Source organism: Chrysoperla carnea, chromosome 2 (genome assembly GCF_905475395.1).
Source record: "Chrysoperla carnea chromosome 2, inChrCarn1.1, whole genome shotgun sequence".
NCBI lineage: Eukaryota > Metazoa > Arthropoda > Insecta > Neuroptera > Chrysopidae > Chrysoperla > Chrysoperla carnea.
Window position 1 is genome coordinate 12,494,102 of NC_058338.1, and position 27,611 is coordinate 12,521,712.

The following is a 27,611-nucleotide window of genomic DNA, read 5'->3' on the forward strand; positions in this document are numbered from 1 at the left end:
GGGAAAAGTTGATGTAATGAGGATAATGGAGCACAAATCATAAAGTTGCAATTTTATTGATAGATAATTGATATGATTGTGAACTAAGATATCAAAATTTAGAGGCGGCAAAAATTGAATAGCCTACGGGCGGCAAATCTCTAAATCCGCCACTGGAAGTACTGCTATTTTTGAGGTTTCTAATGTGATGTCGTAAATAATTACATTTTTTTATATACAACGTTCACAGTTTTTCTGTAGTGTATTTAGTATCAGCATTGCACCCGTGCGAAGCCGGGGCGGGTCGCTAGTCTAGAATATAGATCACAGTTAGAATTAAACTATTTTTATTTATTGACAAAATCAAGCAGCATAACGAATTTTTATCACGGTTCACTCATAAATGTAACGGTTATCTTTGGAAATAATATTTCTATTTTATAAATAACTAAATAGTTTAGCATGTAGCGGCGAACGAGCGCGAAAAAATTGCGAATCAATGAAATATAGAAAAACGTTGTATGTTGTCAAATTGAAAAGTGTTCGGCTTATCCTTATCATCGTTTTGTGTGGTTGCAAAAACGTCACGCATTTGATCGACTTAAAAATATGTCTACGTATAGTAAAAATTCTCAGAAAAACCAATCACAGACTTACGGTCAGGCTGTAAAATATGACTGAACCAAAAATTAATTTTTATTGACGTTCACCCCAAACATATAGCTTTGCAGGAAGGTACAGACAAAGCCATAAGAATTTTAAGATTTTTGGAACATAGACAGATAAAGCGATTAAAATCGGTCCATTGAGAAGTTCAATTCCATAAACACTCGGGATAAAACGTGCGTCACAAAATTATGATACTTCTAATCCAGTTTTTTCTCTTTATATAAAACTAGATTGATACCCGCCCGCTTCACTGGATTTAAAAGTAAAAACAACCGTTTTATAGCCTCTACCCTCTCTTCATATACACAGTTTTCAATTTCGTTAAATGTAAAATAGTCATCATTCATTGAGTATATCAGAATAGTTGGCCATGATTTGTTTGACACCTACTATTTTAAATTTTTACAGAATTCTTTATGGTTCAAAGTGATGATCATTTTGAATCATAAATTAAAGATTTCTGTAAAAATTTAAAAAATGATAAATGTCAAATTAATTTGACATTTTTAATTATATCTTTATAAATTATAGCTCATGTGTTATTCTGATGTATGAGCCATATTACTGTACAGTTTCATTACAAACTATTCAAACAAACAAATAAACAAACATTCTTACTTTCACATTTATAATATATATGGGATTAACAAAATTACTTTTTTTACTCTTCCATTCCATACAATCAATAACTAAATTATTTATCGGATGTCAACAAAATGATATTCGCGTAAAAGTAATTTCATTAAAATGTCATTATTTTCAATTTACCAAATATATTACACAATGTCAATAAAAAGCAAAGAAAGATGAATTTCATGTTAGAATCTTTCTTTTTCATTACATTATTTTCAAATATATCTTCCGTTACGATAAACAGATCGTTTATAGTGTTTTCAAATCTATAATAAAACCTCTACACACGTACCGGGTACTCTTTTTAGCTTGAATTATTTATTAATATGATGGGTAAAAGAAAAAACAAAGCTATTAATTAATTTGTATTTCAACTTTAGAAATTATTTCTATGATCTTGACTCGAACTTTCTACAATACCGACCCAACTGGTCGAATAGTTTTTGAGATACGGACTGAAATCGATCCAAATATTGCGATATCTCAAAAACTATACATCCAATCATTTAATTAACCTGATTTTTAAACTTTTTGGATCAAAATTACCCTATCCACCGTGTTTTATCAAATTCCAAAACAAAAATTTTTTTGCGTTTTTCTCGATTTTTTCAAAGGGGTACGTACCCCTTAAAAAAATTGCAAAAAATCGAATAATTTTGTTCACTCTAACATTGCAACTATGCATCCAATCATTTAATCAACCTGATTTTTAAACTTTTTGGATCAAAATTACCCCATCCACCGAGTTTCATCAAATTCCAAAACAAAAAATTTTTTCCGTTTTTCTCGATTTTTTCAAAGGGGTACGTACCCCTTAAAAAAATTGCAAAAAATCGAATAATTTTGTTCACTCTAACATTGCAACTATGCATCCAATCATTTAATCAACCTGATTTTTAAACTTTTTGGATCAAAATTACCCCATCCACCGAGTTTCATCAAATTCCAAAACAAAATTTATTTTTGAGTTTTTCTCGATTTTTTCAAAGGGGTACCCCTTAAAAAAATTGCAAAAAATCGAAAAATTTTTTTAACTCTAATATTGCAATCGTTCTTTGATAATAAAAATATCGCAACTAAAATGTTACTAATGTAATCTCTAAAAAAATACATATGAAGTCAATTTAAATGCCTTTGCATTATTTTTTTATTTAATTAAACTATAACAATACACAATCAAAGTCAATATCAATTTTTATTATAAATTATTCATGATACAATTTTAAAATTCAATGCTATCTTTAAAAATATCCATATGATAAAGTAGCTCAGTATATGTCTGCACAAACTTAAAGTAACTCAAATCCGAAAAAAAAATTATAAAGAGACTACTAGCTCAAATCGATGTGAAAAACATTCTAGTACAAAATATTAAATTTCTCTTTGTTTATAGGCAATTTTATTACAGATACGATATAGAAATTACATACTGAACAAAATTAAATCTTAATATTATCTCTCTAGCCGTTTGATCGTGAATCTATTTTTCGTCATTAACCAGCACTAAGATAAGCTTTTAATAACGGAATAAGTAAGTTATCGTGATTACCATAAACAGCAGAATCCAATTTGATCTGACTAATTTCCAAAATAAAATACTACGAAATATTTCGTATCTCTAAGAAAAAATGGTATTTCTAAGTTTTCGCGAATCTAGTGCTATTCTATACTGTTTAAAAAATATCGACACGCAATTAAATAGAAATACAAAAACAATTTTAATTAAAAATAAGTACCTACTGCAGGGGAAACTGTAGTACCAACACTTCAAATTTACATTTTGTTTTTTAAAGTCATTTATAAAAAAAATCTCAATGAAAAATTGACTCTCGCAATAATATAGGAACTTAGTGAATTCTTCGACACCTTTTATACCATGTGTATATGAAATAAGTTCATAGTATATGAAGTTTAGTTCCAAGTTTGTAACACTTAAAAATATTGATGCTATGAATAAAATTTTGGTATAGGTATTCATAAAATCACCTAATTAGTTCATTTCGGTTGTCCGTCTGTCTGTCCGTCTGTTAACACGATAACTCAAAAACGAAAGGAGATATCCAGCTAAAATTATAGCGTGCTCAGGACGTAAAAAGTGAGATCGAGTTCATAAATGAGCATCCTACGTCAATGATTGGGTCAACCGTGTCATAGTCACATCTTCCGCATCAGGCCTCAAATGGAAATTTGGTATAGAGCTTTTCCATTTGTCTTGACAAGCTTAATTTAGTGGTACAATTTTCTGCTATCAATAACAGAACACCCTGTATAGTATGTATTATATGAGAATATCAGTTATGTATGTGTGATATTTATGTATGTGTAATTTGACAGTGTAATAGACACAGTCTACACATGGTATTTTAACAATCAACTCAGTCAATTGTTTGTTTTCACTTGTTTGTTTTGAAATTTATTTTATCAATAATAATATTCAACAGATACAAATAGTCGATTTGTTTATACCCACACGTACCTATCTATATGAGAAGAGTATTACCACAAAAATTTGTATAATGCTCGTTCAATCAAATATATTTATTTAATCTCTTAATTGAATTTGAATTGTCCTTTAAAAACAATTGAAGTGAACTGTTTTGAATATACATGTAGATAGGTAGAGGTATGAAAGCTTGTAGAATGTAGGATGTAGGATTCAGGATAACCTTATTACAATAGTCCAATGGTTTACCACAAAACAATAGCCAACCAAACAACTCTAGCTATACCGAAGCGCACCGTACCGTTCTAATAACAATGGCAATATTAATTGAATTATTTTAATTTAACGTGGGTATTCACAAACTGTGTATAACGTATTTGTTAGCAGTCCAAGAGTCGGTAACAACTTCTTTTTTACCCCGACTATACACAATGGCGCGGGTTATGTGTTTGACCGGTATGTATGTATACTCACTCATCTGTTTCCTCCTAGCTTCGAAACTACTTATCATAATTTGACAAATGAGGTGTCGTTAAAAGCATCTTGATCAACCCGCTGGTTATAAAAAACTATTTAGCATTACATTAATTTGCATATGGCGCCCTCTAGAGCGTGTTTGGTATCAAATTAAAGGGCGTAATTTTTACTTTCCAAAAATATATGTATTTATAAACTTAATCACGAAAAATAGTTTAAAATGTAAGTTGTTTTTTCGTCTGTTCCCTCAGAGCCTTTAAACTTGACAAATGATGTATGGATAGAAGCGTCTTGAAAGTGCATAAAACTAGCTCGATCCGTACGGAATTCCGTAGTGCCGTACCCGTGGCTAAAAACAGGCTTTTGAGAAATAATACTATTTAATTTATTTTTATTTATAGGCAATTTTATTACAGAGACGATATAAAAATTATCTAAAGAACAAAATTAAATTATTTTTAGTCTATTTTTTTTCTAAGCGGTACATTTTTAGACCGTGAGCCAAAGATTGTTTAACTAGACTTTTAATTACTATGATATCCTTATTATTTAAGATTTTATTTTAATGGTGTTTTTTCTTTTTTTCTAGGTGAGTTCATACAGTAATTATTACGTTTACTCAGTTTGGGTAAGAATTCAAAATATATGCTTTAAAATATATTATGCATGTATAATACATATAAACCTTCCTCTTGAATCATTCTCGCATCAAAATCCGTTGCGTAGTTTTAAAGATCTAAGCATACATAGAGGCAAACAGCGGGAATCGACTTTTATACTATTATAGTGATGATAACTAATACAGTTCGAAAACGCTCATGTCAGTACAACATATATTTAGTAATAGAGGCAAATTACTTACAAGAACGTAGTCACAATTGCTACTACTGTTATTTTCAATTTCTATAAGGAACAAAATTTCAATTACATAGACGTAGACAATTTAATTATATTTTCAAAACCTTTCGTGAAAAAGCAATTCTGAAGTTGAAATTCAGCATTCAAAATCCATAACAAATGTAATTTTGCATGACTATAACAAAAAATCGAAATTTTTCGATCAGTGAATTATTAGAAAATGCAAGGAAAAACAATTAACATACTAATTATATAGGACTGATTTTTGCAGTAAATTTCTGTCGGTTTTCAAAGATCTTTTTGTTGTATTTAATTGTTTATAAAATGATTCATTTTTTGTTCATTTTTTTTTTACTGTTATCATTTTAATTTTTACGATATCAAAACAACAAGAATTTTGTATAAAATCTAGTTCATGTATACCGAAAACCATTTGCTCAATTATATCAATCTGTAATAAAATTTCGAATACATTTTCGTGATCGTAATGATAAGTTTCTTGTCAATTTCAATACTTTTTTAGAGTACCTATATAAACGTTAGTTTTTTTCCTAGTTGAAATCGAAATAAATCCAGGATTTAAATTTAAACAATTAATTAAGGTCAATGAATACTAACCATTAACTTAATTGAAATTTGCTAATATATAATTATGCACATCCATAATGTAATTATTAAATCAATATTTTAAATAATATATTAATATGATAATAATGTCGATTTTAATTATAATATGTAACTACAATTGGATATTAAATTATTTCATCTAACAATCAAAGCTACATGTTAAGCCTCATTTTCACGCTTATTTTTCGTGATATGCATCATAAAAGTCCCAGATAACCGATACTTTTGTTAATTTAGATTGTAGTTTGTTATCAAAATTAGTCCTGGTACCGGAATTAAGCACATCAGTGATAGCTAGCGAAAAACTGACATCACAGCTGAAAAGAATGACCCACAATTAGTGGGTTTCAAAAAAATTTTAATCAGATCGAATCAAATTTGACTGTGTTATCAAAAAAATCATATTTGTCAACTTAGTGACGTCATCAGAATCCAAAAAAAATAATTTTGCTCTATCATATCCGAATTTTATCCAAATTTGTTAAACCAAGTATGTAATCCCACTAAATTTGGGTCATACTTTCCAAATTTGTGATCAAAATTAACCTAGCTCTAATAGGTGTCAAGAATGTGGAGTCCTGATCCCGGAATTAAACACATTCGTGATAGCTAGCGAAAAACTGGCATTACAGCTGAAAAGAATGAACTAATGAATTTCAAAAAGAATTCCAATAAAATCGGATCAAATTTGGCTTTATTATTAAAAAAATCGAATTTAACTTTGTGACGTCATCAGAATCCAAAAAATTTAATTTTGCTCTATCAAATTCAAATTTTATATCATTTTGATAAACCAAGTATGTAATCTTACTAAATTTGAGTCATAATTTTCAAATTTGTGATCAAAATTAACCTAGCTCTAATAGGTTAAAAGAATGTGGACCTGTACATAAATATCAATGTTTACCCGTGAGGGCGAAAATTAGGACAAAACTTTGGTGTAGGTATATTTTCTCCAAAACTATAAAAATAGGGAGTTGAAAATTGCAGGTAGCTTTTAATTTCTTATTTCTATTTTATGAATAGATTAGTAGTCTGCGGGACAGCACCCTTTTTGTTAAATAATGAATCCATATTGGCAACATCATGGATGACTTTCCCTAGCGAGTCTACCAAACTTTCTCTCTACGACTTTTTTCAAAAGTGTTGCGGTTTCAAATGAAAGCGCAGCAGTATGCGATCTAGTGAAGAGAGGATAATTACAGTGTGATATCGTGAAAATTAGACTTTACTATAATATTATTTGTATGATATAATAAAATAATTATATTATTCATTTTATTCATTTGTTGTTAATGCTTCGAGGTATGCAGCTATGCTAGCAAATATATTTTGATTGTTGTACTATTTACACTTTGATGTAAATGGTATAATTAGTAAATATTTATTTATGTTTGCTGCTGTTATATGCTGAATTGATTTCTAAACAATTGATAATAATCATTTATTGTTTACTAGCTTTTACTCGTGTTTTTGTCTTTATAAATAACTGCCAAACATTATTAAAAAGTAAATAAAATAATATGAACATTTTTTTATTGCCTTATATATATATATACAAACAAAGTTTATTTAATCTTTCCTCTTTAGAATAGCCCAAAACAGAGATATAAGCATCGCAAATGGCTTTTATTACTTACTCGATTAAAAACCCAGAGAAACAAGACAAAAAAAACAGCCAAACTGAAAATCCAAGTGAAGTTTTTTCACCGGGATTATCTTTATTTGGATGATGCAAAAAATGACTTATGAAAATTCCATTGCAAAATAATTTTACAAGGTCAAAGGTCGCGAAAGTAGGTTTTTTTCAAATATCTCGTAAACTTTTAAGTTTATGATAGTTTTAGCTATTATAAAATTTGTTCGTTAGTAAAGTAGCTAGGTATCGATGAGCAAAAACTACTCTGTGTACTGTGTCCGTCAGTTCAAGGTCAGTTTCGAAAAATAGATACTTTGTATGTTATACGTATAGAAACGTATTACTAAAAAGTGAAAGGTGCACACCTTACAAAAGTAAGTTAAAAAAACTTACCTTTTGATCAAGTCCATCTGATAATAATCAGGTGATAGGAGGGAAGAATCTAAATTAATTTCAGAAAACACCTTAACTTTTAAATGGTGTATTTTTCACAAAATAGACTAAAAAATAAAGTGTTTTCGTAAATGGAATCATTTCCAGCGTTTTTGGTAACATAAAAATTCTCAATACCTTATTCTCATGGTTAGAAAGTTAGTACTTATGTTTTGTTTTAATTGGGTATAATACAATATAAATATTCGTTAGGTCCTTAGTTATTTAAGGCAATTATTTGACCAATGTTAAAACTTTTACAATGAATCCTGTTTGTGAATAATTATTTATAGAATTATAATAATCTTATTTATATTATAATAATCCATTATACATAGGATTATTAAAGCCATTCAAGGATAATTTTGGTACAATATTATACTGTACAATATAGGCCAAATATAACCATATTATTTCATCAATACTTTACAATATTATTGTAAAACTAGCTAGACCCGTCAGGAAATGCCGCACAAATTATACAATGAACCAAATTAAATGTTAAAATTATTTCTCTAGCGTGTTTTTTCCAAGCGGTAAATTTTTAAACCGTGATTATATTTTAGGTGAAGAGACAGCACGATAAACTTGAAAATATATGGAAAATAAATTATGGGATTTGATAAGGAAATGAGAGAAATCCATACTAATATTATAAATGCGAAAGTAACTCTGTAACAAGTAACATGTGTCTGTCTGTCTGTCTGTTACTCTTTCACGCCTAAACGGCTGAACGGATTTTGATGAAATTTGGTATGGTGATAGATGATAACCTAGAAATGGTCATAGGCTATAAATAATCACGCCATCGTTCTTAGGGGGTAGGCAGTAGGCAGATAACTAAATTGAGTTAGTGATTTTTAGTCGTTTTTGTTGGGACTTTTGCTCTTTCACGTCTAAACGGCTGAACAGATTTTGATGAAATTTAGTAAGGCAATAGATGGTTACCTAAAAACGGATATAAGATCAAAATGATCACGTCATCGTACTTAGGGGGTAAGAAGTAGGCAGAAAACTGAATTGAGTTAGTAATTTTTTTTATGATTTTTGCTGGGAGTTTTGCTCTATCATGCCTAAACGGCTGAACGGATTTTGATGAAATTTAGTTAGGTGATAGATAGTAACCTAGAAAAGGATATGAAATATGGGGGAGGGGTGAAAGTGGGAATGTTGCCCAGCAAAGCGGGTAGTTCACAGTTAGTAAAATATAAATTACGTTAAGGACGTTCCCAAAAAAATGAGTGTATGAAAATATTTGGACTTACATTTCAAATTTTGAGGGCGGATTCTGTTAGATGCCTAACGATTAAATATTGATGCCTTACTAACTAATTTGTAACTAAAAAAAGATAATCGAAATCGGTTGGCGTGATATTGAGTTATTTGCCCATTTGTCGCGCACATACTTAATAGAAATTTAAGACTGAACCAATTTGTAATGGAACCACACGGGAAGTACCAGCTTTCGAATAGAAAAAGAATAATCAAAATCGGTTCACCGAGTCGACAGTTCTAAAAAACATTTAAAAAAACACAAATTGAGAGCATCCTCCTTTTTTGTTTGAAGTCGGTTAAAAAGTACCGTTCCATGAATTATTTTGGTTGGTCTTATTGTAAATTTTTTGTAATTTTTTTCGTATTCATGAATAACGATGATTTAATAAATATTTTCATTTGAAAATTCCTGACATCATTTGAAGATTCGTTACATCGCTATATAGTTACATAAAGAAATTAATTGGGTGTTTACAAACTTGTAAACTTGCCTTTTATTATTAATTAATTGATCAATAAAATGTATACGGATATTAAAACTAATAATAAACACATATCAAGCAATCATACATAGATAAATAAGTACAAATTACTTAATAAATAATGTCATTAGGTACGTGTGGGCTTGATGAGGAATCATTCTAAAAATAGATTAAATCATTCTAATATTTTCAATATAAAGGTTGTTCTAAATAACGTCATTTAACTCTTAAGGATGTATGAGCATGGTAGTGGGGGCACAAATTTAAAAATAGATATTTTCAATTTTGATGATAAATTTATATTATTACTTGACGATATAAGACGAAAAGTAAGAATAAAATTTTTCGATATCTGGCTTAATTTTCAAAATATCGGAAATTGAAAATTTTGTTTAATTATTTAGCTTTCGATATTTCGAAAACCAAGACACATATCGAAAAATTTTATTCTTATTTTTCGTCTACATTCATGAAGTTATAACAAAATTCAACATCAAAGTTGAAAATAAGATAAAAATAATTTCAACCCTTAATCTACCCTGCTCTTACATCCCTTATATGGACGGTGACACTTAGTTTTTTTCTTTTCTAATTCATTGCTTATATGTTTACTTTCTATTAAAAAGTTTTTTTTTTAAATTTGTTTTCATTCATTCCAAATGAAAATTATCAAAAACTTCCAAAATATGTCGTTTTTTGAGATTCCTCCATAAGAGCCAATGTATTTTATACCGATTTTTAATGACTTTTTTCTTAAAAATTTGCACGGTTACCTAAGCTGAAATTTTAACCACATATTCTTTGAGTAAAAGACTACATACAAACAAATTTTGAGCCTTTAAATCAAACATTGTTGTCATGCTCATACATCCTTAAACTTCAAATGATCTTGAAATTTTACATGGAACTTAAATGTAGAGCACTATGTCTATAAATGTGATAACTATTGTCTAAAAAAAAGCAAGCTTTTTACGCTAGTTTTTCCAAAAGTAGCGTATTTTCTTTCGAATAAATACAATAATGACATATTAAAGCCCCTTAATGCTATTTTTTTACCATTCAAAAGCACTCGCATCATTTTTGACTTGAAGAGAAATGAGTCCTGTAGAAAAATATTCATAAAAATAAGTTGCTTACACTATATGTATATGGCTTTTATTTATTGGAGTCCGCTATATTTATGAGAAATAATTGCCAACTTTTTGAACCAAAAAAAAATGCGAACGAATGTATGATTCAAGATCCAAAGAAGAATATATATTTACAAAAATTTTTCTTGGATACAGAAAATAAAATGATTTAAAACAAAAATTCTATTTGGTTAATATCTATTTCTAGGCTTTTTTTTATAGTTTTATTTATTTTTTTATAGATTAGCTTTCTCTCTACCAATATAAAGGTAACAAGTGAAATGAAACAATTGACTGAATTAATTGTTGAAATACCATGTAAAGACAGTGTGACAGTGTTGATTACGCAATCGTTTGTTTTTTTTACGACATGTTAGTAAAGAAAGAGAACCACTCTTACACACAAAGTACTAAGAGTATCGTTCTTTTCACTTCCTCAGTGGATATAGTATATTCTATAAACAAACAAACACATACATAATATGTAACGTATAAATTTGAAATATATACAATAAGTGTATAGTGTATAGATAATATGTATATAATGTTTCCAACCTAATTTTCGCCCTCACTGGTAACAGTGATGTTTACGACAAATATTTCAAACAAAAGTTTTTTATTTTTTTATGAAGAACACTTTTTTCATTAAAACTTTTGTTCCTACGTACCCATGACCTTGACCCATGTTGGTCATTTACGAATTCGGCTCACTTTTAACGTCCTGAACACGCTGTAAAAACAGCTTAATATCTGTTTTCGCTTTTAAGTCATCGTGTTGAAAGACATGCAGGCAGACAACTGAGAATGGACTAAATAGATGATTTTATGAACACCTATATATACCAAAATTTGTTAGTAGCATCACCGTTATAAACTTGAGACTAACTTAGTATACCTTGATATATTTCATATATACACGGTATAAAAGTAGGTAATCACAATTTTACTTCATAGTCAATCCAGAAGAGAGATATCCCATCATATAAATTTTATGTAATCTTTCGATATGTAATATAATGTCAATACGTAATCCGTAAATAAGCTGACTGACAATAAATCTATAGAATTTTTTTTTTTTTGTGTGAATGTTATGATATTTTAGAATAATATAGTTAAGTTTCATAGAATAATACAGTTTGAGGGAAAATTTTTTCCCTATATTTCTAAGGAATATTTCTCGGGCCTTTGAGATGGAAGGGAAATATTTCGACATGATTTTGGATAGTATCGGATTTTTACAGACTGACACAGACGAATGCTAAAAATTACCATTACGTTATTTTTGCCCTGGTTATACTCGTTCTCATTTTAGTGTAATATAAGCGTCAGATTATCTCATCAGAAAAACTATACTTTGCACACTAATTGCACATTATTATAACATAATGTATGAAACATATGTTATAAAATACACAGTAATTTATTAAACATATGATTCATGATATGCGCAACGAAGTCGACATTATATGTTTTATAAATTCAACTCCTATTAACATTGTAAGTATAAAAAGGTAGTCTTATCACACTATAATTGCACTATCCATTTCTACTTGCAGTCAGTGTACTAAGCCAAGTCAAAAGGAAAAAACGAGTTTATCACCTACAAACAATCAAATCGATTAAACCTTATTTAGTCTAGTCTGTATATTTATTGAACAAAAAATCAAATGTCGAAAGGTTTTAGGTTTCGAAACTTGAAAAAATGTTTTGAGCAAACATTATTAGTACCTATTTTGTATGGAACTTTTCAAGCTATAAGTTGAAGAATTCAGACTTAAATTAGAAGAAATTTGATGGGTTTCTTTGTGGCTGATATTTTCAAAGCTTATTTTTCCATATTAAATACAGCGACATTTTTGTCAACCGTGATATAAAAACGTAACATTGAAAAACGATTGACAAGCCTTATGTCTATCGCTTAAAGTGGATTTAATAAGGTATTGTTTTTGTAAGAAAACAACTTTATTAGTTTCTGCCAATCAAGTGAAAACCCTAAAATACTGTTTCGTATTTTGATATAAAAACAATAAATTTGAATTAGACAGTTAATAATAGTAAAGTAAATTGGATGCGATAGTAGTGTCGTCTGTTTACTCGCATCCATATTCTATATTTCTTTCGAGTTGTATATTATAGAAGACGATACAATTTTATCTTATAAGTAATGTATTTTTACTAATTTTATTTAATAAAGATGACGCTCTTTTATACATTCATTATAAAACATAAAATCATAAATAAGTACATAAATACACATTAAATTTTATAACTGTTTGCTCGCTATATTTAATTTTAACTGTCATAATAGTAACGGAACGATTCAAGAACTTTCTAAAGAAGAATTGTTTCGATAAATGTTTCCTACAAAAGATTCATGAATCAAAACAATCGATTTCGTAAGCATATGAATGTGAATTTGAGATGACCCTTAAAAGCCCTTTGAATAAAACATATATTCGAAAAATTGTTTTCTAATAAAACTCGACATGTAATTGCGAAGACCAAGGCTCGTAATCCCACATCAATTCATACTTAATGCTCAAATGTACAGACTGCTTCAGTTGAAGATACAATTTACATATCGTACATCGATTTGCCTCTGGCACATTTACAGGATCGATATTTGAATTATTTTTTATCAAATTTTGTATCTTTCCCAACAATAGAAAAAATTCGATGAAGACTCTTGCACTCAACTTTTTGTATCATACTCTCCAATTGTGCACGATGATTTCCAATGCATCTGCGTCGGGACAATGAACTTTGGCAAAAAACCCATTGTCGGGAAGGGCGTCTTAAATCCACTCGAAGCACTCGATGGTTGCAATGAAGGTGCTTTCCAAATGTCTACCAAATGGTTCGCGTTCTGGCGGTTTTGCCTGTGACAGCAGCGACGAATGAGCGCTCCTAAAACATACCTTAGATCGACAATGTCTGAACATCGGCTAAACGCTATTCTCGTTCAAGAGAATCAGTACATGTTATTACGATACACAGAGCAGAGTGGCGCAATGGAAACGTGCTGGAGTCGTAATCAAGAGGTGATTATATCGAAACTATGCTCTGCTACCAGAATTTTTTTAACAAAATCATGGAGGAGAAAAGCGTAGAAGCCAGTAATAGAAGCCTTCTCTTCTATCTTACCCTCTTTGATATACATTACGATATAGAGCTGGATGCGCACACAGTTTGGAAAAGTTTCCAATAATTTATTGAAAAATAGTGACTGAATATCACATTTTGACTTAACAAAATTGTTCTCTCTTACTCGAAAAAAGAGTATTATTGTTTTCACTGACTATGACCTAACATGATGAACTAAAGTTTAAATATTACTCCCTCCCTTGCATGATTTCTGCGCACGTACATACCTGTATCTTACCTAAATATAGATTGAATTTTTTAAATGAATGATCCAATTTTAAGTACGCTTAACTTAAATAGGTACATTTAATTCATAAAAACAATTGACACTCACAAATAACTTACACAAATTTAAATGACCTTGACAACACTGTATATTTGTACTAATAAAAATTTAAAATACATACTTATTTCATGTGACTCTTTATAATATTAGCTTTTTAAACAAGTAATAATAATAATATAAGCCAGCAACAACACAAACAACTAATACTAGATGCATAGAGTTTGTGAAATAACGAAGGTACCTATTTTGGTTAATTATATCACAGTCTAGCTAGACATTCCAGTGGCGCTAGTGTTGAGGGTTCAATTTTTTTATGCGTATCATCAATCCATATTTATCTCTCTTTTTATCTCAATTTGATGATAAAAAGAATCTCACTTCTTTATTTTTATCCATGCTACTTATTTTTCTCAATGAATACTATACTACAAATCCCAATTATATTATGTACCTTTGAATTTCGTTCAAATAAAATCCACTCGTGAAAAAGTCCTGACAAAACCACTGGCAAAAACAGGAAACTCAATATTAAAGAAACTTACATGGTTTGAAATGACTGTAGAGATTGCGATTATATACTGCATGGAAGTCCGAAAGAATATTTGTTATGTAAACAACAAAAAATGTACACTCTGCGTCACAAAAATGCTTTTGTTTTACTATTCTAAGATGGAGGGAGGAACGTACTTGTGGTACTACAAGACAGATATGGTCTGAGTGCAATCGCAAGCGTTCCGAAGATCTTATATCACTTCCAAGAGCCTCTGTTTGCAAAGTTGTTGCAGCTATTGCAGGACACTGGTTGGGCGGAAGACATGCTGAACGCCTGGCAGTGTATCACGACTACTGCAGGAGCTGTCACAGTGGTGAGAAGGAGGAGACAATGTCTCTCTGTCATCATCAATCTTCTTCGTCACTGCCCAGCTCTTGTCATGAGGAGATGGACTTACTTGAGCCAGCCTCTCTTTGACGATCTCTCCGACCTGGAGTCCGTCGACGTCAAAGCTCTCCTGCTGTTCTTAAACAGCTCCAAATGGTTCATGGAGTAGTGGCCGGGAATGGGCCAACCCTTTTTCGGTATCACATCGGACCCTATGGTCTAAGTGTGCCCCACTCCAAAACGGCCACTCTAACCTAACATTCTATGTGAATCACATGTTATGTTATAGTAATAAATCTTAGAATGGTGATTTAAAGTATATATACATATATGTACACATAACCCAAATCAAACTCTTACTCACCTTGTCTGTTGCTACCATTCAATAAGTTTCTAAGCTGGGACTATAGAAAGATGTAGTACTGTTCTTGTTAAAGCTTCAAGTCCATTACTTTATCTAAAGCCTTAAAATGTTACATGTCTCCTCGCAATATATATTTTTCTTGATTTCTTGTTTTTATTATGCTATTGAATCTTATTTATAATATGATGAATTTGTGCTTCTTCAGTCCATCGTTAACTTTTATTCGACCATTGATGACTACACTTAACTGAAGCTAAGTATAGTCATCAAGTGAACATAACTGAAGTTATGTAAAGTCATTTCTACTTTAGTAGAAAAAAATAACTAAATATATTTAATATATATTCACACACCTCTAAATATAATACCCCTGAAACTACCAGCGGCCTGTATTCTACCAGCAAAAGTTTCAAAAGAATGGGAATTTTTTTCTTTTGGTTTTCTTGGAATGTACTTGTTCCTCAAAGTGTACAGAAGAGAACCAGTTGATTAGACAGATGGACTCGACCGTTAACAAAAAGACTCGGCCTAGAGACTTTTGACCTTTTCTGCCTTTCAAGTTAGTGGGATTTTTTTTCTTCTGGTTTTCTCGGTATGTATTTGTTTATCAAAGTGTACCGAAGAGACCCAGGTGATTGGATAGGCGGGCTCGACTCTTAAAAGAGGTCTATTCAAGGTAGAGCAACTCAAGACCTTTCTTAAAGGTCGAATCCGCCTATCCAATCACCCTGGTCGGTTCTGAACCCTTCCAGGAACAAGATGATAACAACAAAAGCAGAAGAAAAAAATTCCTATTATTTTACTACTTTGGCATTAATTTCTATTCTACAAGTTCAATTTAAGCTTGATATGAATCATCACCGAGGAATGTCACCAATTCTTCATCTTCAAATTTTTCCAAAGCGCAAAGTGCTTAGCATCTTTAGAATTTGAATCTCGTGAATATCTCTCAAAGACCAATAGTCAATAAATATAAGAGCTAAGCGAGACTTTACTCCTTAAGTAATTAGGTAAAAGATTTGTTTTTGTAATTCGGCTTGTTTACTTCCTGTAGACTGTTGAATAAGAAATACCATCTATTAAAACCTAATGACTGACGTTTACACTCAATTTAACTGTGGTATTCTAATTTGCAAAGTCGTGGTAGTGGTAACACCATCGGATGAAAAACAACCATTGCTAAAATAAATTAACTGTTAGAGTTTTCTATTATTAACGTTGCCAAAAGGTAAATCACCTTGAATATTTTAAAAACACTGTATATAAAACAACATGCCGTGTAGTGAAACAACCTCTCTCCACCATAACAATATGCATAACATAAGCTTATAGTCACTCTCGTTCGTTTGTAAAGTACACGCAGCGAAGAAAACACACACATAAATGAACACGGTGTATATTAAAACATAATATTTTATAATTAAAAAAAGTTAAATCTAGTTTGTTGTGTTAACCAGAGTAACAACTAAATTTCCACATGGTTTTAAAAAATACATATGGCCGCCAATAACAAACAAATGTAAAATATTATTGTGGTTTTAAAGCCATGCAACATATAACAACAACTGTTTTTAAATAAACAAAATTCACCAGAAAAAAAAAACAGTAAACATGTTCTGACGATTCTGTGGTCGACTCTTCTGTGTATGAGAGCGGTGAATATGTTTTTGTCATGCAGTGTTGTGCCTGTCATAGTGGTTGTTGACGACAATGCCGGTTTAGTGGTTTTTTTTCAAAATATAACAATTGGTCAAACAACCTGATGTTTATTTTTTTTGTTATTTTATATCAAGGACATCAAATAATTGTATGTTATTATAAAAATCAATAAAAAATTATTAGCCACACATGAAGTAATAATTCCTTATTTACTGTTGAATTTTGTTGTGTAGTGTTTGTGATGAAAAATTGTAGTGAATTGTTGAATTTATTAAAATCAAGCAAAAAAATTAGTTTGTATTGTTTAAACAAGAGAAAAAATCTAATTTTAAAAAAAATTGTGTGATTTTTGTTTTTAGTTCTATTTACGTTCGCGATCACGTTTCATTTTGGAAGAAGGTACACAAAAACAAACGTCATTCTCTATTGTTTTTTTTTAGACGTTATTCATTTTGCTGATGGGAGAAATGTATGACGTTTATTTTGAAATCATATGACGTCAGAATTTTTTTTGAATTTATTTTCAGGTGAATAAAACTTATAAGATCACATTTTATTAATATGTTTTGAAAAAAAAAAACCTTCAACTTGGATTTAGCCTAGAAGGAAAATTCAAGTTGTGTGGTTGGTGCAGTTACCTTTCAGTACCACGTGGTATTGTGAAAAATACATGAATCAATTTCAGCCTGAGGACTTTTAGCGAACGACTTAAAAAATTTATCATTATCATAATGTGAATTAGTAGCTCAGTTGGTTAAAGCGTAACCAAATCCATACGTGGTATGCCTAGAGTAGCGGGTTCGATTCCCGCCATCACAACAAACAATTATTTTAATTAATGGTTGTGTTGGGCTGTGGCAGTGCATGGAATATGCATAATGAGGATGTACTCAGCCTCTCGAAATAATTGAGAAGCTGATAAATGAAAATATCAGCGGAAAAGGTCGTAAAAAACACATATCATGGTAGAAAGTAGGCAAGATATGTTATTGCGCATGTGTGAGATGGTGAAGGGGAATAGTGCTCTCTCACTGATGTCGCCAACTAGCCCCGCTATACTTGTTGTTTACGCTCTTATTTCTATTTTTAAACAAGACCGGGAAAAATCTAATATGGCGGCAAGACCATACCTTGTTTTCTTTCTACCATGGCCATATATTGATTGTATCAAAATGAGCCCAATGGTCAAAGTGTATCTTTCGTTGATTGCCAATATAACCTTACCTAACCTATAATGACAATTTACCGTTTTTATTCGTAAATTATTCGTGCAATTTTTTATTTTGCCGCTTAACCTAGCAGACCATTACTACCTCAAGAAAATAATATTTTCAAACTTCACCATACTGAGAATTTGTAGTTTTTCATGCGTAAAAAGTTTTACGTTAGTTTGTATCTTACAGAGTTCTTTATTAGCCGCGCTGTATTTAATTTTAGCACTATCATAAGACATGAATTATGCCGTATTCATGATGATAATTCATTCAATAAAGCGAGTTATGCTTGCCTTGCTTTTATTATATGAGTTTCAACATACTGCATGTGAAAGGACAAACAAAATTAAGTTCGATATATCTATCGAACTATTACTTGTATGAAAACAGCTTTCAAACAAAAGTAGTTTGTCTTTATCCCTGGACCTGACAGTGCACCACGATTATTGCAAGAGCCGGCACATTGTGGAGAACTTGGGTCTTTCTTTGACGATCTCTCCGACTTTGAGCTCGTTGACGACAAAACAATCCTGTTGTTCTTAAACAGCTATAAATGGATTAGTGGCTGGGGATTACCCTTTTCGGTATTCCAACGGACACTTTGGTCTAAGTGTGTTACACTTTAGGGCAATCACTCTAGTCTAACCTTACCTAACTTAGAGGTAAATCTTTAAAGCCCCCAAAAATTTGAGTCCTACCGTTTTCAATTTAATAGACCTTAACAATCTATTTTAAAATTTAATGGTTACGTATATTAATAAACAGAATCACCGAAGTTTGTTTCGACTACGTGATGAATTCAAAACTTTGTATACAAAAATATTTATGTATTTAGAAAAAACAAATGTATATACACATTTTTAATTTACGATTATAAATTTTCTTAATTATTTTTAAACATACTATAAGAGAGTTATAGTAGTTTTGCTATTCACTGCCAAGAAATCCAATTGGCACTTGCGGCATTTGTTACACGATTTTAAAGTTGTCACATTACAATTTTGTATATAAATAAACATATAATTATAGTACTGGTCATATAGTCCAAATACCTGAAAATTGTCTATGCAAGTTAGTAGTATTTAGATGCAATTTATTGGAATAAAAAATAATTATATCCATTACTCCGTTTTTAAATAATTTCTAGCTAATTTTTTTGAGAATTACATTTTCCTTTTTGCAGGAGATTCAACCATATAAGTCTTAGTGATAATCAAAATTAATTTCGGTCTTGAAAAATTTGCCAGACCAAGACCAATATAGTACCATTCCAATACCATTTATGCTAGACCAAGATCTAACTCTACAAGACCAAGACTTATTTGCGGAAGACCAAGACTCAAAACAAGACTTTAACCAAACTTAAAGGAAGAAAAGTAAAACTAGAGAAATAAAGAAAAAACAATAACTAATCTACAAACTCTTGATATACCATAGTTTGAGTGACATACTTTGATTGATCTGTTCTCACCATTTTATATAAAAAATATTTATGTAGATAATTGGTTAATTTTGTAATGATTGTTAAGAATAAGACTTCAAAAAATTTGGAAATAAAACTCAATCGAAACTTCAAATTTCAAAACTTGATTGAATATAACCAAGACTCAATTTTGCTAGACCAAACTAAGACTAGGCTCAATTCTGCAAGACCAAGACTAATACTAGGCTCAATTCTGCAAGACTAAGACTCGATTCTACAAGATCAAGAGATATTTTTGCAAGAAGAAGACCTAGTTAACTACGGTTTTCTTCCTGAACTTGGTCTCGATCATCACTATGTTTGACTTTGACGTTTAATTAAAATGATTTTTGTTAAGCAATTTAATTTTTTTCTTTATAGAGATTAATGACGAGCAAGATCAAGACCAATACTCAAAAATCTTGATCTTGTTCTTATTTTTATAATCTACTCTCGATATTAGTCTTGCAACAAGACTATTGCACGAGGCTTGATTTTTTACACATTCAGAAAAAAACTTTCTTCGAAAAGTTAGGGATTTAAAATTCCTCAGACTGCAATTTTTTCCAAATCTTGTAAATTTCTATTTTCCCAAAATTGAGCTAGTTTGTACAATAAAACAATACGACAAACAATATCCGGGAAGAACACCAAATCAAAGTAGCAAACTCCTCCGGAAAGAACGATAAATGTATAACTACCGGAGGAAACTGTGCAGTTTAGGTTAACCATAAAAATTGAATATCACGTACGAAAATTAATACAGGGAGAACAACAAGGAAGTGTACAATGATACATAATTTTCTGTGACTTGATTATGATAATGAACTTTGCACGAAGCTGGAAATGCTTCAATCCAAAGGATTACAAATTACAGATGATCGCCATAACTGGGGTAGCATAATTGACCATAGGCCTTCAAGTAAAAGGACCGCGTTTAAAATACCGAGCTCTTAAACCTAATCTAATCTAAGTGGAAACTACAATAAATCTATGATAGATTTTGTGGCTGTTGAATTTTCTAAAGAAAAAGATTTCATTAGGTATACATAAAAAGTTTCGTTCAATTCTTATTTTAAAACATTTTCTTCTTATTTAAAACGTAAAAATTAAAGTTTTGTAACATTTGTTGTTAATTTAAGTACAAAACTCTAATTAATATGCAAACACTTACACACACACACCATGATGTATTAAGGTACTCTTAAAAAAAGTTTTTTAACATAACATCTGGTATGACATTTTTATATTTCAAACAAACCCTTGTTCTACTTAAAAAAAAATATTGTTTATCGTTCATAGTATCAAAAAAAAAAATTATACTTCCGGTTGAATAAATTTATCATAAAACCACAAAATAACCCTGGTCAATATGTTGTTATTTAACGTCACGTTGAATAGAAAAAGATTTTTTGTAGAAAAATAATCAAAATGGGGAAATGTTTAATTGTAGGTGGCAAAAACTATTGAACATATTAAGGTGCGTCTTTTTTATAGTTCCACAGGGTGTTAAATATTCGAAGAATATGTGTTAGTAGTGCGGATATCCTAGGAAAGGCAAGGTTGAAGCATCAGTGTCAATACTCTGTCATTAGTTTATTAATAATAATAATAATAGTTTATTTAAAACAAATGATCATTACAGATGCTTGTTACGTCACAGAAAATGAATCATATAATAGAAGTGAAAACTTCTCTAGGCAAGTTAGACGATTTTTGGTAATGATACGTCATCATGATCAACATGTTTTTGCTAGGTGTATGTTTAGCTATACGCATAATATTTCAACTAAGGTACAGTGATCTCACCAGAAGCCAGCGTTCGAGTCTAGCTAAAGAATCTGAAATTTTTATTCTATCTTTAAATTTACAAATTATTTTATTTGATTAATCACATATTTGTCATATAATATAAATTTAATTTTAATACAAACAATTGACTGAGTTAATTGTTAAAATACCATGCATAGACAGTGTTGTCGATTATGAGATTAGTCTATTGCATTACCCATACATACATGTCACACATATATAACTAATATAAGTGATAATCCCATATAATACCTACTATAAAATTTATGCCTTATTTGCGCCCTCGCGGGTAAACAATGATGTTTACGAAGAATTGTATCAAACAAAAGTTGTTTTGTTTTTTATAAGGAACATTTTTTACATTTAAACTTTTGTTCTATCTCTTACGGTTTTCTCTACGGACCCCAGACCCAATTGACCTATGTTGCTCATTTACAAACTCGACCTTTTACGTCCGGAGTACGCTATAAAAATTTCCTCTTGACATCTCTTTTCGTTTTTGAGTTATCGTGTTTTCAGACAGACGAACAGACAACCGGAAATGGACTAATTAGGTGATTCTATGAACGCCTATACCAAAATTTTTTTCTTAGCATCAATATTTTTAAGCGCTACAAACTTGGAACTAAACTTAGTATACCTTGCATATTACATACATATATGCATGGTATAAAATTATGAAATTTAAGTTTTTAATATTACAACACAGATTATTGATTGATATCTCATTTCGTTTTTGAATTATCGTATTTACAGACAGTCATTTAGGCAGACAACCGGAAATATACTCTTTAGATGATTTTAAACTATACCAAAATTTTGTTTGCAGCATCAATATTTTATTATGCGTTACAAACTTGGGAGAAAATTTAGTATACCTTGATATTTTTCATATATGCATGATACAACAAACTTGGGACTAAACTGATGTTAATTTACGATAACTTATTTTCTGAAGAACTTACATAATTTTCAGACAATCTTTTTGATAATTTAATTGTGGTTTCTTAACATAAATTTCTCAAAATTTTTGGTTAATGGTATTTCTGTTTCTATACCAACTTAACAACCTTTAATCCAAGTTCAACTAATTGTCTTGCTATTACAACACTAATCTTAAGCACTTGAGAATTTAATATCAATAATAATGTAGGTGGAAATACAGGAGGTACAAGGTAGAAGGTGGGGTACGATTGAAGTAATGTTGATATTATTTAAAAAAATAAAAATAAAAAACAAATAGAATTCATTAAAACAAAAGTACATAGTAAGTATTTACATAGGTAAATAATAGAGTCGTTTTATCATAATAAAATTTTTTTATAATAATTAGTTTACACAAACATCTGTTAATATGGGGTAATTTTTTATCATAAGAGTTTTGTTTTATTAAATAAATGATTGTGTAGAAATTGATAAATAGTACAGTCGTCAAAGATGTAACAGATTAAGGAAAATAAAATAATACCATTGAGATGCAAAGTCGTTGACAAACGGTTGATTGCAGTAGAGAGAGAACAGATAAAGTAGGCGCCTTTTATGATCATGAGTTGTGCAAATGTTTCAAAAATTTAGCTATAAATTTTTAATTAAAAGTTGACTTAAAATAAATAAATAGGCAACTTGTACTACGTGTGTGTTGTTTTCACTACTGACTGTCACTTCTATACGTGTATAACATATGTGTAATACAAGTTGCCTATTTATATATTTGTTAAGTCGTCAAATATCCGAAAAACTCCTATACGTGTATAAAATATGCGTAATACAAGTTGCTTATTTATATATTTGTTAAGTCATTTTTCATATGGACCGTTTTATTTAATTAACAATTTATTATATATTAACAAATAAAATCATTTGTGTAACTAACTCATGGTTTACGAATGATATTTGACACGTAAGAAATATATTCCACCCGGAATTTACAAGCATTTTTAAGCTAAAACTTGAACAATTTGAGCCCGTTTTAGTTTTCGAATAAATGTGGGTTTAGCAGGATGGGATAGGCCAGCCTGAGGGCTTAACGGGCTTAGCGGCATGGTATAGGTATTAATGAAGTCTAAGCATAGTATAGGTATTAATGAATTGGAATTACGTTTTCACAGGACAACATCTATCGGGTCCGCTAGTACTTATATAAATATCACTTGGTTCTTATATATGCATTCCAATTGAACTAGTATCATTGTTCAAGCACTATTGTCACAAATGACAAATGATAGATGATATTTAATATACGGTCTTTGTGCACATGCATTAGTATATTGACAATGACGGATTTTATTTTGATTTTGTTTCTATAGATTTTTTTTAGATTTTTGCAACAACTGACTCTATTTTCGATGAGCATTTTACACATTTCTGTAATGTAATGTAACTCACACCCAATTTTCATTGATTTAATTTTTTCCATATATTAAGTTATGATACATTCTCATTGTTCTCTACTACCAATTCATAATAATTTACGGCTGCAAATGATTCCACAAAAATTTGTTATTTTATTCAATTACTTTTCACTTTCTATGTCACACAATGATACAAGGACTGGCATTGTTTTCGAGAGTTTTCAATACGGCTGAATTTTGTTTATTCCTTTCCTTATTCAGGAATCATTCATAAATAGCGTCACACAAATTTTACTATTTTTAAGCTCTCCCCCCTACGTTCTTGTCACAGATTGTCTCATTTTTGAAGCCCCCTTTCGTTTCCATATTTAGGGACCATCCATCAATTACGTCATACAAATTTCAGGATTTTTGATAACCATTCCCTCAACCCTTGTCACAGATTTGAGGCCTCTCCCCTTTGGTTTGCGTTTTTGTAGTCGTGGAATTTTTAAATATTGCTATTCCAACAGGTATATGTTGACGATTGTGCTCTAGAAAATGCGCCTGAAGCTGCCAGCTGAAGTAGCTTATAGTTGATTTTTTTCTTCTGGTTTTCGTGGTATGTACTTGTTCCTCGAAATGTAGGTACAAAAGAGACCCAGGTGATTGAACAGACATTCTCGACCATTAAGAAAGGTCTGGAGTCTTTTATCATTGAATAAACCAGGAAATCGAAATTTCAAATTTAGAATTTACACGAATAAATGAACTGTGTTTAAAAATTATTTTCAGCTATTTTATTTTTCTATGTCTTACATTTCTATGTCATTTTCTTTTACTACTTTGCCTGGTAGAATACCAGACGCTACATTCAATAATAGCCTATCCTATAATAATAATAGTTTTCCCATAAATTGGGCAAAGACCTCTTCAAGAGAATTCCAGAACCTTCTGTCTTTGGCTAAACGAGACCAACCACCTTCTGAAAACTTTTTCAGATCATCGTGCCATCTACGTATTGATCTACCTTTTTTCCTTTTATTTCCGTCCCATCGCCTCTTCTGTTTTTTCACCTAGTCAGCCTTTTCACTCAAAATTTTTAGAGCACCTGTTATTAGTATAAATTAAACACTAAAATGTTTAAATATTCGTTAGTTTGAACCATTTCAATAAAACTATCTGAAATAAGCTAAAGACTAAAAAATGTCAACGATGGTATTTTCCCTTGTACAACAATTCAATTACAATAGTTAATTTACAATATTTATTATGAAAAATTAAATATTTATAATAATAATAAACCAAAAGATGAAATATTGTATTATTTCAAATAAAATATGTATATGTGTATATAAAATATTAATTATAAATTTTAATTAAATGTAATATAATTATTTATTTATATATAAAACATATCAATATTGAACCAACTAATTATTCAAACCAATTCATTCATTTATATGTCTACCATACAACAGAATCAGTCTAAAAAATGGTCACAAAAAAAAAATGCTAACATTTGAATATTTCTTAAGATACTTCACTCGAAAATTCATATTTGTATACCATGTATATATGAAATATATCAAGGTATACTAAGTTTAGTCTCAAGTTTGTAACGCTTAAAAATATTGATGCTACGAACAAAATATTGGTAAAGGTTTTCATAAAATCACCTAATTATACCATTTTTGCTTGTCTGTCTGAAATAAGAAGTGAGGCAGAGTTCGTAAATGAGCAATGTAGTTCAATTGGGTCTTGGGTCCGTAGGACTCATCGTGTAAACTGCTAGAGATAGAACAAAAGTTTAAATGTAAAAAATGTTCCTTATAAAAAAATAAATATTTTTTGTTTGAAACATTTTTTCGTAAACATTATTGTTTACCCGCTAGGCCGCAAATTAGGTGTGGTTATCTAAGAGTGGATTATATCTTTCTTTAATTACATGACGTAAAAAAACAAACAATTGGGTCATCAACACAGTCTATACATGGTATTTCCACAGTTAACTCAGTCAATTGTTTGTTTTCACTTGTTTTTAATTAAAATTAAAAAAAATACAGTGAAACAACTTAAGGTAGTACTCTCGGTAATAGACTTTGCATTCAGAATTTAATGAAACTTGGCATAGTTGTCCAATATTTTATCCTAATTAGCCATTTAAATTTTTAGAGGCCTTCAGAGAACTGAAAAAAAGGATATTTAAACAGTGGTCCTTATGAGAAATGACAGATTTTATTTTATTTCACAAAACTGGACGTTCAGATTTTCAGTTCTCTGAAGGCCCCTAAAAATTTAACTGGTTAATTATGATATAATAATGGACAACTATGCCAAGTTTCATTAAATTCTGAATACAAAGTCTATTATCGATAGTACTACCTTAAAATAAAATTGTAACAAATTTGCGTAGAGAAAAACTTTCTGTGTATAATAATAAGTTTATTTAAATCTGATAAATGTATATGTTTATTTATTTAAATAAATGTTTATTTTTAGTTAATAACATCACTGAAATTTTTACATACATAGTTTAAAAATATGCATAAATAAAGAAAGTCTAGTACCTTTTCTAGATTCTCCACTGCACAAATTACCCTAAAAATTATCAAGCAATATTAATGCAAATGAATAATTGGAAATTAAATCATTTAATAATAATAATAAAAAAAAACGCATGCCATCTATGAACAGTAATCAAAAGTTTCCAAAGATCAGAATCAATTATTTAATAGTTTATTGTACAGCTATAATTATCATTACATAGGTGTCGGTTTTTCGATTGAAAAAAGTTTTAGGTTCTTAGATTACCGTATTATATCTGTAACAGATAACATACTTTTTATCCCGATAGTATATTCCCATGGGACAATTATTGCTGACCTTTTTTTATACCATGTATATCTGAAATATATACTGGGTGTTCCAAACCACCCGTCCAGGCTGATTATTCTGAATAGTTTTTAAAAAAAATTGAAACGAAAAAACACGTATCAAATATTTTTTGAAACTCTATCTAACCATACCAAAAACACCCTCCACCCTCAACCCCTGTTAGGGGTAGGGGGTAACTTAACTTGGGGGTAACTTGAAAAAATCAAATGGAAACCCCTATTTTTTTCTGCAGATTTGGATTCTTCAGAAGAAAAGACAAACATTTTGTCTAAGAAATTTTTCCGGATTTTCGGTAGATCGCGCTACAATCGACAAAAATCGTTCTTTTAGATTTGGCATAAGAATTGCGCCGTTCAATGACAAAAATCAAAACGAAAAAGTAAAAATAAAAATAAAAACACAAACACACAGAACCAAAACAAAAACAAAACAAAAGCAACACAAAAGTTAGAAATTCAACGAAAATAAAAGAGAAGCGAAAATGTCGAATTGCGGTAATTGAGGTAAACCACTAGACAATTGGGAGGATGCTAAATAAAGCTCTTAGAAAGAATTAGATATGAATCATTTTAGATTTAATTTTTTTTCAGACTTTCCAAAATAAAAAAAAAACATTTTTACAAAAATAATTTTTCTAAATCATAATAAAATATGAAAAACAAAAACAGAATAGTCTTCAAAAAAACAAAAACAAAATTGAAAATAACTATTCTCGACTCAAAAAACTTTTCTCGCCTTCACTTGAACTGCAATTCTAATGCCAAATCTAAAAGAACGATTTTTGTCGATTGTAGCGTGATCTACCGAAAATCCGGAAAAATTTCTTAGACAAAATGTTTGTCTTTTCTTCTGAAGAATCCAAATCTGCAGAAAAAAATAGGGGTTTCCATTTGATTTTTTCAAGTTACACCCCCTACC

The 27,611-nt window shown here is 30.1% G+C and overlaps 1 protein-coding gene across 2 annotated transcripts in view; it reads left to right on the forward strand.

Annotated features, from left to right (window-relative positions):
* The window catches only part of LOC123294181 (eye-specific diacylglycerol kinase), a 300,385-nt gene that overhangs the window by 258,931 nt on the left and 13,843 nt on the right, over window positions 1-27,611 (forward strand). The window contains exons 1-2 of one of the 2 annotated variants that reach the window (XM_044875289.1): window positions 16,636-16,710; window positions 16,776-17,376. The exons of the other annotated variant lie outside the window; for it this stretch is intronic. The gene's annotated coding sequence lies outside the window, so the exon portion shown is untranslated. Of the gene's footprint in view, window positions 1-16,635; window positions 16,711-16,775; window positions 17,377-27,611 lie in introns of those variants that run through there. 2 annotated transcript variants of the gene reach the window in all.